General features: G+C 41.4%; 1 non-coding gene across 1 annotated transcript; it reads right to left on the reverse strand.

Moving 5' to 3' along the window:
* Nucleotides 1-16,539: 16,539 nt before the first annotated feature.
* On the reverse strand, nucleotides 16,540-16,646 carry LOC136234315 (small nucleolar RNA R71). Its single transcript, XR_010691204.1, has one exon. It is a non-coding gene; the product is annotated as a small nucleolar RNA R71 (small nucleolar RNA).
* Nucleotides 16,647-16,888: the final 242 nt, after the last annotated feature.

Here is a 16,888-nt window from a genome sequence, read left to right on the forward strand (position 1 = left end):
ACGGCAACGTGTTGCCAACCACCATTCGGATCTGATCCTGCTCGAGCGGCTTTTGTTTCATCACTGCGGCCTTAGCCCTCCATCTTTTCACAAAATCGGAAAAGGATTCCCCAGCCTGTTGCTTAGTGCTCTCTAACTCTTTCAAAGTGACCTCCAGCATGGTGTTAAAGCTATACTGAGCGATGAATGACTTCGCTAATTCCTTCCAATCCTTCTTTGTCACCATTGGTAACGCATGAAACCATGTGAGGGCAGCCCCCTCTAAGTAGGTGTTAAACAGCCCTAGGACCTGATCCTCCGTCAGGATCGTGTGCTTCATCACTGCAACATACTGATTCATGTGAGCGGTGGGATCTCCCGTTCCATCGAACTTTTTCATGTCAGGGAGCCGAAATTTCAAAGGCAAAGCTGTTGCCGACAAACAATTCTTCAAGTTATAGAAATCCTGACTTCCGGAGCTTCCTCCGCGCAAGTCCTGCACTTCCTGTGTGATGTGTTGCTTCCACTCCTCTTCCTTAGCTTTCTCTTTCTCTAACTGTTTTCGGATATAATCCTGATAATCCTCCTCATTCCCAAAGCGAGGGCCATCGTTCACCTCATTCTCAGCACGCTTACTACCACTCTTGTTGTCCTTCAGTGCTAACTCAGCTAGCTGGGCCAAGATTGCGGCCAGCTGATCATTGATATTGTTCACAGAATTTTCCAATTCAGCCACTTTCTCGTCGGTCGCAGACATATTGACGGAAGACTGAGTATACCCGGATGAAGATGATTCAGAACCCACAACTACTGATTCGGAACTGTCTACTCATAGCTGATCAAACTGTCTGACAAGCCGATTACTCTCGCGAAACCACAACCGCTTAATGATGACGTCTGCGCGAACGGTATCCATTAGTATGTATGCATGATTTTATATGCATGATTCGTGGTGTGTGCGTTTATTTATTTACAATTATAAGATAAGAAGAACAAACGTTAGTTCTATTTACACGTATCACAACATCTCTCTTCCACCCTTATTCCTCTACACACTCGTCGGTCCAGGTCTCTTTCCTAGGATTTTGGTTTTTGGCTCACATTGCGGTCCAGGGGACGCGTGATGCTGTCGATTATTGCGGAAAAAGTAAATCACCCATCAGACAATACAGTTCGTTTTGACGTATCAACGTTCAGTGACTAAGAAATCGACCAAGTTGGATTGTCCTTTCAGAATAACTCGTCTTTCGTTCTTTCGTGAGACGCATTAGTTCGGGTTTTGACTCCCTTTGAGCGCATCTCGGTTTTTAAACGTGGTACGAGTTATTCTTCTATTCCAATCGTTTGTTATTGCAAATGACTCGTTCCCTTTTTATTCATGTGGATTCGTGTCTCGATTTTTGGATTACAACGGGATCTTTTTGGATCTATCGAGAGACGTAACCATGCGTTTATTTAGTGATGGAATCACTTTTGGATTTTATTTTAGGGAACGGACTCATCGCGTAACGTGTTTGTTCTTAGCGTCGAGGATTCGTTTGCTCATTTTGCTACACGAAAAGACGGCGAGTCTTATTTGAGCGCACGGTAATCTTTCGGCTAACAACAATCTCTTATTCTTTCCGATCTACGGGATATATCACCTTAGTGTGGTTATAGAAAATCAACGTTTCGTTGAATCGCATGTTTATTCGAGGCGAGGATATCACCGTTCTCTTTCCTTTAGGCGCGAATTAAGCAAACACGTATATCGGGCCATATTTCTTGCAGTTTTGGTAACGGTTGAAATGATCGAGCCGTTAGTCAAAACCCGCAGTCTCGTCCATATGGCGCAATTATATGGTTTGGCTTAATTCGGCTTCAAAGTTTGAAACGGGGTATATACTTGTTCGAGACACGTATTCAACGGCATTGGTTTATTTTCTTTAACTACTCTCGGGATTGAAATATATCGTAGACTTGGAATGATTTTGGTCGTTTAGTTTTTTCTTTTCTTTTATTTTCTTAGTCACCTTTGCGGACACATCCATTCCTCTTAAGAACGACACGAGGCATAACGTAAAAAAGCTCGTATTTTATTCGGAAGGGATGGGCTACTTTTGCGAAACTTTTCACGTTACGACAGGGTCATTCAAGACAGAAATGTTCTGCGTTTTCGTTTCTTCATGATCTCGTTTTATCCCAACTTATTTAAAGAATGTGAATAACGGCTACTGTTAATATAGTCTTTTGTATCGAGATGTAACTATCCTTAACACCGAACCGATTCATACTAATACGTGCTTACATCATAACACATTTCCTGAACATGTGCCTTCGTCAGGACACCGAAAGGGACAAGGCGGGTCGCACATGTTCATTCATATGAGATGACTAAGTCGTCTTTAGTTCAAATTGTTTCGATGTTTTAGGGTAATTAGTATGTCGATTCACGAGTATATATTAACACATCGTCTCATTTTCTTTACCTACTTTAGGATTAGACACGTATCGTGGCGGTTTGAAAACACGAATTGATTCATTTATCACATCAAAAATAGTAACGGGTAATCCTATGGAAACTTCTAAGGCTACTATATGCTGACACGGCTGACCGCGGGACCTCACAGGACCGCACAAATTCGCCCCTAACGAATGGATGGGCACCCTTTGGCGCCTTACTGTAAGGGGGAACTTACACTAGCCTCTTTCGAGCGACGAATGGACTCTCGCTAGAGGTTTCGCGGAAATTACCCAAAGGGTTTGCAATAATGCACATGAATGCATACGAAAAGAAGTAAAACGATCCGTCCCCGTTAAGGGCTTAATACACGCCTTCCGGAATCAAATTTCTCGCTTCCCCAGAAGAGTCGCCACTTGTTAGACGAGGTGTCACGGCCTAATCTCCCGGGCAGACCGAGGGGTGGACAACCTCATGGCGACATAAGCGGTGATTGGCGCCGAAAGCAACCAATCGTGGAATCAAGCTGCTCGGCAAGACCGGAGCTCGGAGATATGGAAGAGTCGCCACCCACGAATGGAAAAATGAACACCGATCCCTTGTGGGAGACCGGTGTGGGTTCGGGAAACTTAGGTACGAGCCGAGAAGGCTAGCTCCTTTCCGGAGAAAGGCTACTAGGCACCCCGACATCGCCCGGTTATGAACCACCGGCCTCCTACTCAGCATGTTAGGCGATAACGGACTAATCGTATACTTCTTTAAGTTTAAAATTCATTTGAAACCTTTTCTTTCTTTTTTCAGAAACCGTTTTGAGCATACATTATTGGAAAGCCATATTAGTAAAGAATCACCCATTTATATTATACATACACAGAGAAGGGGGAAGAAAGAAGTGATTTATTTACAACTTTATTTAAATGTCATGCCGTGTGTTTATTCTACACTAACTTATTTCCCCAAAATGAGTTTATTTACATGGTTCGCACCTTAATCACCGTTGGAACGATTTAGGTGCGTTTTAAAACCCCGATTAGTGAAGTTTACTCGAGTCACCGTTGGAGCGACTCAAGTGCTTTGGAAACGTTTGAGACAAAAACCTTTAGTTAAGAAAACGTGGTTAAACATACAAGTCCATTTTATTTTGTACATATCCTTTAAGAAAATGATTCAAAAACTCTATTATTCACAAAGAAAGCGATTTTAATTACAATGTTCACTTAATCCGCCTTTGGAACGGATTAAGGTTTTAAAACGCGGTGTTTTGGAAACGATTTGAAATATTAACAAAAAACAACTCCATTTATTTACATTAGGAACCTCTAAAAATTCATTAGTTTAAATAATCAAATTGAAAACTCTCTTTCTTTTGATTTATTTTCCCCTCTTATTTAATGGACTCTCTCTACCTATTATAATTACAATAATAAACCCATTTAAAGCAAGATTCATAATCAAATAAAGCCCATTTGAAACATGGACCTATGAATGATCCAAAAGAATAAAGAAAGTAATTCTAGCATATATATATACATTTAAATCAAAAAAGAGAATATGAAAATAAAAGTTAATAAAAGGAAACTATATAATACATATATGAAAATATTAGATAAAATACATTTATACTTTAAAGATGTGAAAATAGTAAATAAATCTCATAAATAAGAACCTAACATTTACCCAAAACAATTTCATTCCATAACCAATAAAATAACCCAAATATCCCAAAACTACATATATACATAACTATTATAGTTTTAAATATAAAAAAAATAACATATACTAATATCTATTGATTATTTCCCAAAATGCCCAAGTAAATAATCTTCAAAATAGGATCTAATATAACTCAAATGAATAAAAGAACAAATATATACATATACTTATGTTTTAAAAATTAAATAAAGAATGATATACAAACATCCTAAATAATTATATACACTAAACATCTAAAATAGTTTGAAACACATATATTACATAACTATACATATATATATTAAGGATTAAAAGCTTAGAAGTTGAGAAAAAGGGACTGAAATGGCATTTTTTGCGTTTTGGCAGATTTACCGACGGAAAATCCGTAGGTAAACAACAATTAGTGACAGAAATGGCAAATTACAGCAGCACTCTAATTGTTTCCAGATTTATTCAAAAGCTTTAAATTAAATCTAATTCAATCGTTTTTGATTTCCGAACTACCAAAAATGGATCATAGTCAATAACGGAAGTTCCTAAAACGATGTTTTTATTTTAAAACATTATTTGGAAATTGCTTTTAAATTAGAAACTTATAATTTCAACGTTTTCGATACCCGAACTACCTTTTTATCGGATCACGGTTCGTATTGGGATATCAAAACGAGGTTTTCTATTTTAAAACAAAACCGAATTTTATTCAACACGAAATAAAAATTAAATAAATACGCTAATTAAATAAAACGTGATAAAATAAATAACTAATCAAATAAAGAAACTATCACATAAAAAAAATAGAAGAAGAGAGTAAATAAAATAAAATAAAAGAGTCTAGTCCTCGGATAATACCTTAAATTCGGTATCTGACAGTCGAAGCCGATCGATTCCACGAGTCGCGATCTTCCTTTTTTATATTTTTTAGTAAAAGTTTAACTTTAGGAAACTCGGAATTTTTGAGAAAAAAAATATTTTTCTCAAAAAAATTCACTTTCTCTCTCTAAAAATGTTTAGAGTGAGAAAGGTTCCAAGAATCCCCTCCCCCTTTTCTCCCCTTTTTGCATTGGGATCCGTGCCCCTTATATAGGGAAACGGGTCCCGGAACTTTGGGCAACGCCCGAGCAAAATTGGGCGTCGCCCAAAGCCGTTGGGCGGCCGCCCAAGGCTAGTTGGGCGGCCGCCCAACATCACGTTGGGCTACCGCCCAACATTGTTGGGCGGCCGCCCAACGCGCGGTTGGGCGCGTGTGCCCAACTGCCGTTGGGCGTCCGCCCGACGCGGTTGGGCGCTCGCGCCCCCTATCTTTGGGCTTACGCCCAACGCGATTGGGCACTCGCTCAACGGCCGCCGGGGCGCGCCTCGCGCCGTCGGGCGTGCATGCTCCGCAGCCGTTGAACACGCGTTCCGCGTCGTCGGGTGTTCACGCATCGTGATCGCCGAACGTGTGTTCCGCGCTGCCGGTTGCACACGTTCCGTGGCCGACGAGCGCGCGTCCCGTGCCGCCAAGCTCGTTCCTTGCTCGGACACCGAGCGCGTACTATTCATGGTTGGGTGCGTGCGTTCGACAGACGTCGAGCGCGTGCTTCGCGTCGTTGAGCGTGCGTCCGACTGTCGTCGAATGCGCGCCGGCCGCCGCTAAGCACTCGCACCGTGCCGTTAAGCATTCGCGAGCTATCCGATCGACAACAGCGACCGACTGTAACTTATTTATTTTATTATTTTTGAAACTTTCGGAATCAATCGCTTCAACCGTCTTGTTTTCAGGTTTTCGTCACAGGTCCTCCGACTCGGTGTCTACAGGAGTCCAAGGTGAATCAGCAGATGAGACTGTACGTGCTGTTCGAGATGAACAATGATGAGGGCATTTCAGACATGAATGCAAGGTTTACCAACATCATTAATGAGCTCAAGAGACTTGGGAAAATCTTCACTGAGGAAGAACAAGTCAAAAAGATACTCAGGAGTCTTCCTAAAGACTGGCAAGCAAAGAAGACAGCAGTTGAGGAAGCTCAGGATTTAACCACCTACAAATATGACGAACTCATCGGTTCATTGCTGACCCATGAGATATCCATGAAAAACTTTGAGGTGAAGGAAAAATCTGAAGACAAGAAGCAGAAATCCCTTGTCATGAAAGCTGACTCCACTGACGGGAGTTCAACTGGCGATGAGGAGATGGCTATGTTCACAAGGAAGATGAAAAGGCTATTCAGGAAGAGTGACAAATACTCTAAAAAGCCTTACAGAAAGTTTGATAAGTATAAGGCTGACTCAAGTGACAGAAAATATAGAAAGGACAGCTCAAAGCCCATTACATGCTTTGAGTGCCATCAAACTGGCCATATTAAGTCAAACTGCCCCACACTGAGGAAAGACAAGAAGAGTGGGAAGAAGGCAATGGTGGCTACTTGGAGCGACAGCGATGAGTCTTCATCTACAGAAACTGAGGCCACCGAGTCAGCGAAGATATGCTTCATGGCTGACGAACTTGCTGAGCCATGCGTCTCTGAGCATGCTGACCTATCAGATGACGAGGAGCAATCAAATGAGGTAATTTCTCTTCCCCAGCTCAGAAACGATATGGTTAATGCCCTGAGTGATCTCTATACACTTGTCAAGAAGTGTAATAAGAAAGTTAGAGCACTCAGCAGGCGCTGTGACGAAGTGGAAGAGGTCAAACTAAGTGACCTCAGATACCTTCTTCAGGACAATACAACTCTGCATGATAACATGAAGATCATACATGAGTCTGTCTCTGAAGTCCAGTCAGTTTCAAAGAAACTGAGTAAGGACGTCACAACTATCCAGAACCAACTAAAGGTTCCAAATAAAAGAAACAGTCCTCTGAGAACTCAGTACCAAGGTACTAAGCAGAGATGGAATCCCCAGCGAAAAGTCCAGGACTTTTGTGGGAAGTTAGGACACACCACTAAGGTGTGCTGGCACGCTCAGCACTGGGGTGCTGACAAGTCAGTGAAACATCCTAAACAGAAGGTCAGTTGTGACTTCTGTGGAAAGAATGGCCATACTGTCCATGTATGTCGCCATAAATTAAAATATGATGCTTTACCTATTGCACCTAACAAGCAAGGACCCAAAAAGAATTGGGTACCTAAAAGTAACTAGTTACAATGCAGGTAAGCCTGAGATGTGCCGAGAAGTCAAAGATGTGGTATATTGACAGCGCATGCTCAAGGCATATGACGGGTGATGAAACTCAGTTCATCACGTTTGAGCGTAAACGAGGAGGGAGCGTAAGTTTTGGAGACAACAAGAAGGGTAAGATAGTAGGGTCAGGAACCATCGGAGGTAATCCTACTATTGAATCTGTCTCCCTAGTCAGCGGACTCAAATATAACTTACTCAGCGTAGCTCAGCTATGTGACAATGGGAGAAAAGTTATATTTGATGCTACTGGATGTAAAATATACGAGGGTAAAACAAATGAGTTAATATTAACTGCCCCTCGAATAGATAATGTCTTTATGCTAGATTTAGAGAAAAAGTTTTCAAAAACTGTGTGCTTAGTATCAAAGGAAGAAAATTCCTGGCTATGGCACAGGAGACTTGGTCATGTAAGCATGGACCTCCTGGCCAAACTAGCAAGAAAGCAATTGGTTGAGGGACTGCCTGAACTTAAATTTCAAAAAGATCAATTATGCCACGCTTGCCAAGCTGGAAAACAAACCAAACAATCTTTTCATAGCAAAAATATCGTCTCAACTAAATGTCTGTTAGAGTTACTACACTTGGATCTCTTCGGTCCAGTCCAGCCGCTGAGTCTGGGTGGAAGAAGATTTTCCTTGGTCATTGTAGATGACTTCTCTCAGTATACGTGGGTCATCTTGCTGACCAGCAAGGATGAAACCTTTGAGACATTTTCAAATTTGGTTAGAAAAATTGAAAATGAAAAAGACCTAAAATTAGCTCACATCCGTAGTGATAACGGTGGAGAATTCAAAAACCAAAAGTTTGTTGAATTCTGTGAAGCCAGCGGCATTGACCACAATTTTTCTGCTCCTAGAACACCTCAGCAAAATGGGGTTGTAGAAAGGAAGAACAGAACTCTGGTTGAAATAGCCAGGACAATGCTGGATGAGCATAGGCTTCCAAAGTATTTTTGGGGAGAGGCTGTTAACACAGCATGCTATATTCTTAATAGGGCTCTAGTTAGACCTATATTAAAGAAAACCCCCTATGAACTTTGGAAAGGACGAAAGCCCAATATAGGATACTTCCGTGCCTTTGGCTGTAGATGTTTTATTTTAAATACCAAAGATAGCTTAGCAAAGTTTGATTCAAAAGCTGATGAGGCTATCTTTTTGGGCTACTCAACAAACAGCAAAGCATACAGAGTTTTTAATAAGCGAACTCAAGTTTTAGAAGAGTCAGTACATGTAGAGTTCGACGAAACTGACCCTGCAGGTAGATACCAGCCGCTGACCGAAGATGATCCACACTCAATAACCAACGCTGACCAAGAACCAGCTACTGAGTCATTCACGAAAAGGCTGACCAAGAGTAAGAGTGAACCTAAGATTACTTTTACTGACCCATCTACTTCTGCAGAGATTGTTGAAACAGAGACATCACAAGACATAAATCTACCTAAAGAGATAAGGATTCCAAGAGGGCACTCAGAAAGTGCAATCCTTGATTCTGCTGGGAATACCCTGATGACGAGGAATCAACTCAGGAAGTACCTCAGCAATGTTGCCTTCATCTCAGTACAAGAACCGAAGAATTTCGCTGAAGCTGAGTACGATGAATTCTGGATGATCGCAATGCAAGAGGAGCTCGATCAATTTAGAAGAAACGATGTATAGGAGTTAGTGCCTCATCCAAAGAGTCAAAAGGCCATCGGAACAAGATGGGTCTTCAGGAACAAGATGGATGAACAAGGAAACGTAGTCAGGAACAAAGCAAGGCTTGTAGCTCAGGGCTACAGTCAGCAAGAAGGTATTGACTACGCAAACAAATGCAGACTGAGTTTGAAATGTCCATGATGGGAGAACTCAACTTCTTCCTCGGTCTTCAAATTAAACAAGGAAAGAATGGCATCTTCATCAGTCAAGCCAAATATGCCAAGGAGATATTAAAGAAATATGACTTGGAAAATTGCAAGTCAATATCCACTCCTATGGGCACTGACACTGTCCTCTGCGCTGACGAGAATGGTAAGTCAGTAGACAGCAAATTATATCGAGGTATGATAGGCTCTCTACTTTACTTAACAGCCAGTAGACCGGACATTCAGTTTTCAGTATGCTATTGTGCTAGATATCAATCTAACCCTAAGGAATCTCATTACATTGCTGTAAAAAGAATCCTTAGATATTTGCAAAGCTCAGTGAACGCAGGTCTATGGTATCCAAATACTCATGATTTTACACTCATCGGATACACTGACGCTGACTATGGACGGGATAAGCTAGAACGTAAAAGCACCTCTGGAGGATGTCACTTCTTAGGAAGCTGTCTTGTATCCTGGTTCAGCAAAAAGCAGGCATCAGTAGCCTTGTCTATCACTGAAGCTGAGTACATTGCTACTGGTCATTGTGTTGCTCAAGTCCTATGGATTAAGCAACATCTTGAAGACTATGGTGTTCAAACGAAGACAATTGAAGTCAAATGTGACAACAAAAGTGCAATTGATCTCTCAAAGAACCCAATTCAACACAGCAGAATGAAGCATGTCAGCATCAGACATCACTTCATTAGAGACCATGTACTCAAGGGTGAGATCAAGCTGACCTTTGTCCCAACGGACGAACAGCTTGCGGATATCTTCACGAAGCCACTGGCCCATGAGCAGTTCAGCATACTGAGAGAAGCAATTGGTATGTTTAATCCTCTTCAGTAAATTCCTGTGCTAAATGAATTTGAATGCTGAGTGAATTACTATGCTGAATGATTGATTGTTTGCTGAGTAACTCATCGAAACTGACTGAACATCAAATACTGAGTAAACTTGCACACTGAGTAAATTAGTTTAAACTTAAACTTTAAAATCATCCGTAAATGCAATACTGACCACTCAGAATATCAAACGCTTGACATTCTAAACGCTGAGTGTTAGATCCGTTAGCATAAATGCAATAGCACGCGTATAGCCCTAGGATGACGTATTCGTCGTATGTGTCATAAATGCCAGGATCTTTGTCGGTACACAATCCCAAGGCAAAACTGACACATGGATTTGATTAAATCCACACCGCTCATTCCATCTATAAATAATGGGTAATTTCCCATCTTTTATTCTTTACGCTTAATCAAATTCTAAGGCAAAGAAACTCTCTCTCTCAAGATCATTCTAAACCTTCCCCATCCTTAAAAATGACTAAGATATCCTACAACGTCTCCGGTGCCGGCCACCAAAAGACTAACTCCGATGAACCTACTGGAAATCCTCCTACGCCGAGCAAAGGAAAAACTGGCCAAACCTCTGGTCAAGGAAAGACTGTGAAAGTCCGAACCTACTCCAAAGTTTTTGAGAACGTACGAAAATGGAAAGTTGAGCCCTCCAGATGGGTCTCAGAACACTTCGTACAGAACGAACAACCTTTCTGCGAATGGATTTCACAAAACGGATGGACGGAGCTGTTTTCGGTTAGGGATGAAACCTATCCTGACCTAGTGAGGGAATTTTACCACAACCTCAAAGTTGCCAATGACAACACTAACTACCTGTGCACTGAGGTGAAAGGCAAACCCATCTTCATCAACCTTCTCTACATAGGAAATCTTCTCAAGCTAAAAACTGAGGGAGCAAGGCTGAGAAGATCGGGAGATCAGGACAAAACTAACTATGCACACAACTTTTGCAAACCTGAGGGTCACTCATGAGAAGTGTCAGCTTCATCAATGGGTCAGCACCAGAAGATGGCTCACTACTTGCTGACCTATTTCATATACCCCAAGATCAACTGCACTACATCAGCAACCAATTTCGAGCAATGCTTTATCTGGCATATGCTGACATACACCCCTATCAACATGCCAGTCTTTCTTGTTGCTGGTTTCCTCCGAAGCATTGGCACGATGCGGCTTGGATCACTCATCACTAGAATCCTCATTGACCATAAGGTTGATCTTGAAGGTGAGGAGAAAACTCGAGGAACTGAGATCACAGCAGCCTCGCTAAGAGCTTTGAAGTTTGGACAACCTTTGAAGAAAGGTAAAGCTGTTGCTGCTGCTGGCCAAACTGAGGGAACTGCTGAGCCTAAGAAAGGGCAAAGGACTAAGGCCCCAGCTTCCCGCAAGAGGAAAACTGCTGAGACTCCTTCCAAGAACGTTGAGTCTCCAGCAAAGAGGCATAAGTCAGCTGGTAAGTCAGCTGAGAAAAGAAGCAGGCAAGGTGAGCCTGGAACTGAGGAAGCTGTGGAGCAACCTCAGAAAAAGCAGAAGTCTTCAACACTGACTCCACTGAACGCCATACCTACAGACTTCGTTGTACCTCACTTCACCCAGTGTCAAGGTACTGTAGCTGAGCATGATGAGCACGATGTACAACTGGATGATCAGTTATCTCCCAAGTTGAAGAAGAACTTGATGGTGATAGCTCAGAGGAAGAAGAAGAGGAAGAAGCCAGCGGTCAGGATGACGCTGAGGACTCTGAGGAAACAGCCAGTGAGATTGAGGTTGAGCATACCGATACTGAGTTGGCTGCTGGTGTTGAGCAAGTACTCGACCAACACACTGTTGATCCAGCTGAAGAGCAAGCTGACCAGCCTCATACTGAGCAACAAGAATCTTCCCCTTCTCACTCAAGAGAACCTGATAATACTGTCACTCCACCTCGTAGAAGGCGAAAGTTGGTCAAGGCCAGTGAGAAGCTAATCAGTGAACCTCCTGTGCAACTACCAACTCTTCCTGACTTTGTCGTCTCAAAGACAACTAAGGACCCTTCTACCGTCCAACTCAAGTTTTTCAAACGCCAATCCACTTCCACTACATCGGCGCCATTAGAAAAGCAAGGCTCTGTTTCTTCTCAACAGGAACATGCCGACCCCAATGCTTCTGCAACATCAACCAGTCAGGTTGAGCCGTCTACTGTTCATGCTATTTCCTCTAGCATGGTGCTGACTCCACACACTTCTGCCGTCAGCACAGACAGTATTCGCATTACAACTTCTCCTACTCAACTTTATGCCGATCAATCAACTATCCCCCAAACACAAGTGCAGATTAGTTCATCACTTCCAGTCACTGACCTGGTAACTCCTTTCACTCCTCTTCCTTCCGGTCATACTGATGTCCCTGAAGGTTCACAAAGCCATCTGAATGCCACTGAGTCCGGCAAAAAGATCATTGACTCAGTGCAAGCATTAATCAGAGACCTTCAACATTCCACTTCTCCTGCTGCTGGATCTTCAATTCTTGAGACCACCCAGCTCTCCTAAGTCACTCAGCTTCTTAACGAAGTTAAGGGACTAAAGGACCTGCTGAACGTTGTCTTATCCTTCCAAGCACAGCAAGCTAAGCAGGATTCAATTGCCAAGCTGGCTGAGATCCAGCTGACAACCGTGCAACACCTGAACTCTCTCCATCAACAAGTCCAGAAATTGTCAACTGTGAACACTAACTATGCCACTTCATCTGAAATCAAAATGCTCTTTGCTCAGCTTCATACTGAGCAACTTAAGACCAACGAGCAAATGGTGTCGTACAGTCAGTGCTCAGTAGAGCAAATTGGTGAGGCTATAAGGTTGCTTAATCTGAATAAGCAAGAGATGGATACTGACGCAATGAAGCAGAACGAGATGATGACTCTCGCACAACAAACTTTCAATCACATTCGTCATAACAACATTCAACGTCAGTATTACGACACAGCTCTCTTAAAAACCTTCCACCAAATCTTTGCTGGCCTTACTGAAGCTCTTATCTGGAAAGGCAAAGCTCAAGCATTCAATGTAAATATGCTCAATGCTGCTGATCTCAAAGTACCTGAAGAGGTCTCAGCTGATGCAGTTGCCATCTTTGATGGCGTAAATGAAAGCGCTGAGAAGCTTAATGAGCTATCCCAAGAACTGACTTGCGCTGTATTAACTGATGCTTTTAGACTCCCTGAAGTTGACAAAATGGGGGAGAAAGAACATGCAGCTAGAGCTCAGCATGAGCGAAGTCAGTCATCGCAACACAAGAAAAAGAAATAGATAGGCTAGCCCAGTTTTAGACTGAGTCACTTGTAATCTAATTCTATTTGCCTTATCTATAAAAATTTTGCTGTGTAATTACTGACTTCTATCTATATATCATATTTGCATCTCTTATTCAAATCCTGAGTTATGATATATGTTATTAAGTACTGAGTCATTATGTATCTTCAATTAAATCAGCTATGTTTAATACTTGTAACATTTATTGACTAAATGATATGCTGGTAACATGTTTGACATTGACCTATGTGTTTATAAAACATTCTGATAAGAACTCATTGAACAACAAATTACTCAACGCGCTCTATATGACTAAACCTTCCGCTTAATACTGAGTAAATATAATATGTTGATATAGCTGACCTATATCTGAAAACTGACCTTAGACTGACTCATTTAAACCTTTAAATGTTTTGAGTAAAACTAAGTCAGTAGCTCAACCCTTACGGGGGAGTTTGCTAAATTATACTAGGTCAACTATCATGGGGGAGCTCATACTGAGTTCCTCGCTGAATAGTTTTGCCAACATCAAAATGGGGGAGTTTGTTGAAACACCTTTCCACATAATTTTGATTTGACAAAATTGTTTAAGTAAAATTTAAAATACATATTCTAAACACACTAAGTTTAAATGCTTTGATTTATTCTACTAATGTGTTTGTTCAATGTTGAGTTAAAACTGTTATAAGACATAAGAATCAAAAGGCCCAAGCCCAATATGGAAGCCAAGGCCCAAGTCAAACAACTCAGTACAACTCGGCCCGCGTATGTCAAGACGTTGCCGTTTTGAACAAAACGCAACTCAGCAAACGGAAGGATCTAGAAGACCTTCGGGAACAACTTCAAGATGAAGCTGCTGAGTAGTCTCGACAAAGCGTACAAGACAGCAGCTGGCAAAGCAAAACTTCCAAACAAAGTATTTCCCTTTTGGGCAAAGTTCAGACGACACTGTATGCTGTCCAGTTGACTTTACCATAAAAGGAGAGACCGTCTGCTGAGCTGACCGAGGACAGAAGATACACAATTCTGATTGGCCGAGAGCTCTGAGCAAGTCAGGATGACAACGACATGTAGCCGTTTCCCTCCAACGGTTATTTCGAAATTCGAAATGACCGATGCCCAGACGTCTCTATAAATAGTGCCATCAGAAGCTTCACTCTACACAGAACTTGATCAAGCCATTACGCTGACCAAATTTCTACAAGTTCTGCAAGCAAAGAAGCAAAGCAAAATCTTACACTACAATTCTTATATCTGTGTAAAAGTCTAGAGTGATTGTTTCAATCGTCTAAAGTGTCTTAGCAAATCTTTGTATAGGACAAAACACTTATCATTTCTAGAGATAGAAAGGAGAGGCTGAGTACTCGGTTTTAGTACTCAGCGAGAGATTAGGATTGAGTAGAGGTATAGAGGAAGGTACTCTTGTCATACTCAGTTGCTGATATTGTAAAAGGTTTGAGGCTCTACCTTTAAAGAGCTCAGTAGAGGATTCGAAATCTCGGAACGTGTTCCGGGGACAGGACGTAGGCTTAGAAGAAGCCGAACCTGGATAAATCTGCTGAGTGAAGTATTTCTTACCTTTAACTCCTTATTTATATTGCTTGCTTAAAATAACCAAAAACTGACCAAGTAAGGAGGTCAAGTTGAGTTGTGCGTGTTGAACATTTGAGCTCAGGAATAGACTCTAAGTGCTATCTCCTGACTCAAGCTAAGAAACTGACCTAGTCACCAGTTGACTAAGCCAGTATCTTGCTGTTTACTCAGCGCCGCTGTTAAAACCTTTTTCCTTAGAAAAAGAAGTCTGCCCTAATTGCAAAAAAGTTTAAATAGTTCCTAACCCCCCCCCCCCCTTGGAACTATACTTGCAACCTTTCAAGGGACCAACACAAGCTATTCGCTCATGTCAATGAGTGAGTAATTCCTTTTGCAGGCCTAGCCAGCCATTAAACGGCGACTGTAAGTAACTTTTGTTGATTAATGAAGTATTTTCCATCCATGAATGATTGTCATTAGTATGCATTAACGAATAAATTAGGATCCAATCTATATTCTAGTTACTGAAGATGGCACGATGGTGCTCCGACATAATAGAAATAACTATTTGGCATATATCATAGTGGACGGACACGAAAACAACCATATATTGGGGTTTTATTTATGAATGCTTCCTGGTTCTTAATGCTTGTTTGTATATTAACACAAGGACACTTGGTTGATTTTACTTACTTAGAATCTTTGGAAATGGGACACCGGACCTTAGTGATTAACGAGGAAGATACCCAAATCAGGAATATGGTTTTGCTTCATTAAGAGAGAATAGTCTAAATACAGTTGTTCGTAGGCGTAGGGCTAGGCCTGTGCTTGTTCATCTTGGTTTAGTAATTTTATCATTGCAATTATTTTGTCTGTTTATGTTTAATTAAATAAACCAAACCAACCAACCTTTTGAATTCTAACACTTAAGGTAACTGTTCAACAAACTAGTTTCAATCCCTGTGGAATACGACACTTGGTCTTACCAACACTACATCCGACCTAGTACACTTGCTAGCGTCTATATCTAACACACCAAGTTTTTGCCGCCATTGTCGGGGATTGTTTAAATCTAAGTTTGGAAGAATTTGTATGCTTATTTTATTACCCGATAAGCACTTGTTTGTCCAGTTTTTGTGTTTCGATTTCTAGCTGTGTATGCGAAGAGCAGGTATTCCTATTCTCCCTGTGGTCCTCGAGATTGAGAGAACCTACAGAAGAAGAAAAAGACTACTCAGACAAGTTAGACACGCCAGAATGAATCGCGAAAACGAAATACCAGATCCTGAACAAGCAGCGAACCATGAGGAGGGTCATGTTGAAAACAACGGTGTTAATGGAAACAATAATAACAATGGCAACCAAAGGTTACAGATGAAGGACTATTCCAGACCATCCACTGAAGGACATTCGTCGTGTATTGTGATACCAAATGAAGGAAATCGCCTATTTGAAGTGAAAGCTTCAATGATCCAAATGCTGCAAACAGCTGTGCAATTTGGTGGATACCCAAATGAAGATCCAAATGCTCATATTCAAGACTTCGTCATAATGTGCAACACATTTCGCACCCATAAAAATGAAAGTGATGAGGTGATCAGAATCAAGCTATTTCCCTTTTCCTTGAAGGATAAGGCGAAGAATTGGTTGAAGAATTTACAACCAGGTTCTATCACAAATTAGGAGGAAATGGCTACACTATTCCTGATGAAATATTTTCCTCCCAGACAAGCAATCAAGCTAAGGAATGAGGTCTCACACTTCTTCCAAGAGGAAGATGAATCATTATCCGAAGCATGGGAGAGATACAAGGAATTATTAAGACGAGTACCAAATCATGGCATACCCATGTGGATGCAAGTTCAAAACTTCTACAATGGGGTGACCAATGCGTACAAGATCCAGATTGAATCAGTTGCTAATGGAAATCCAGAGGAACTTGAACCTCAAGCATTATACGAGCTAATTGAAAGAGTCGTCAACATAAGTTATAACTGGCACTCAGTATGAAGTGATGGAAAGTGAGTTATGAACAATGCAAACAGTGAGGCTATTACTAAACTCTCCTCACAAATGGAACAACTGG

Source organism: Euphorbia lathyris, chromosome 6, assembly GCF_963576675.1.
Source record: "Euphorbia lathyris chromosome 6, ddEupLath1.1, whole genome shotgun sequence".
In the NCBI taxonomy this organism is placed as follows: Eukaryota; Viridiplantae; Streptophyta; class Magnoliopsida; order Malpighiales; family Euphorbiaceae; genus Euphorbia; species Euphorbia lathyris.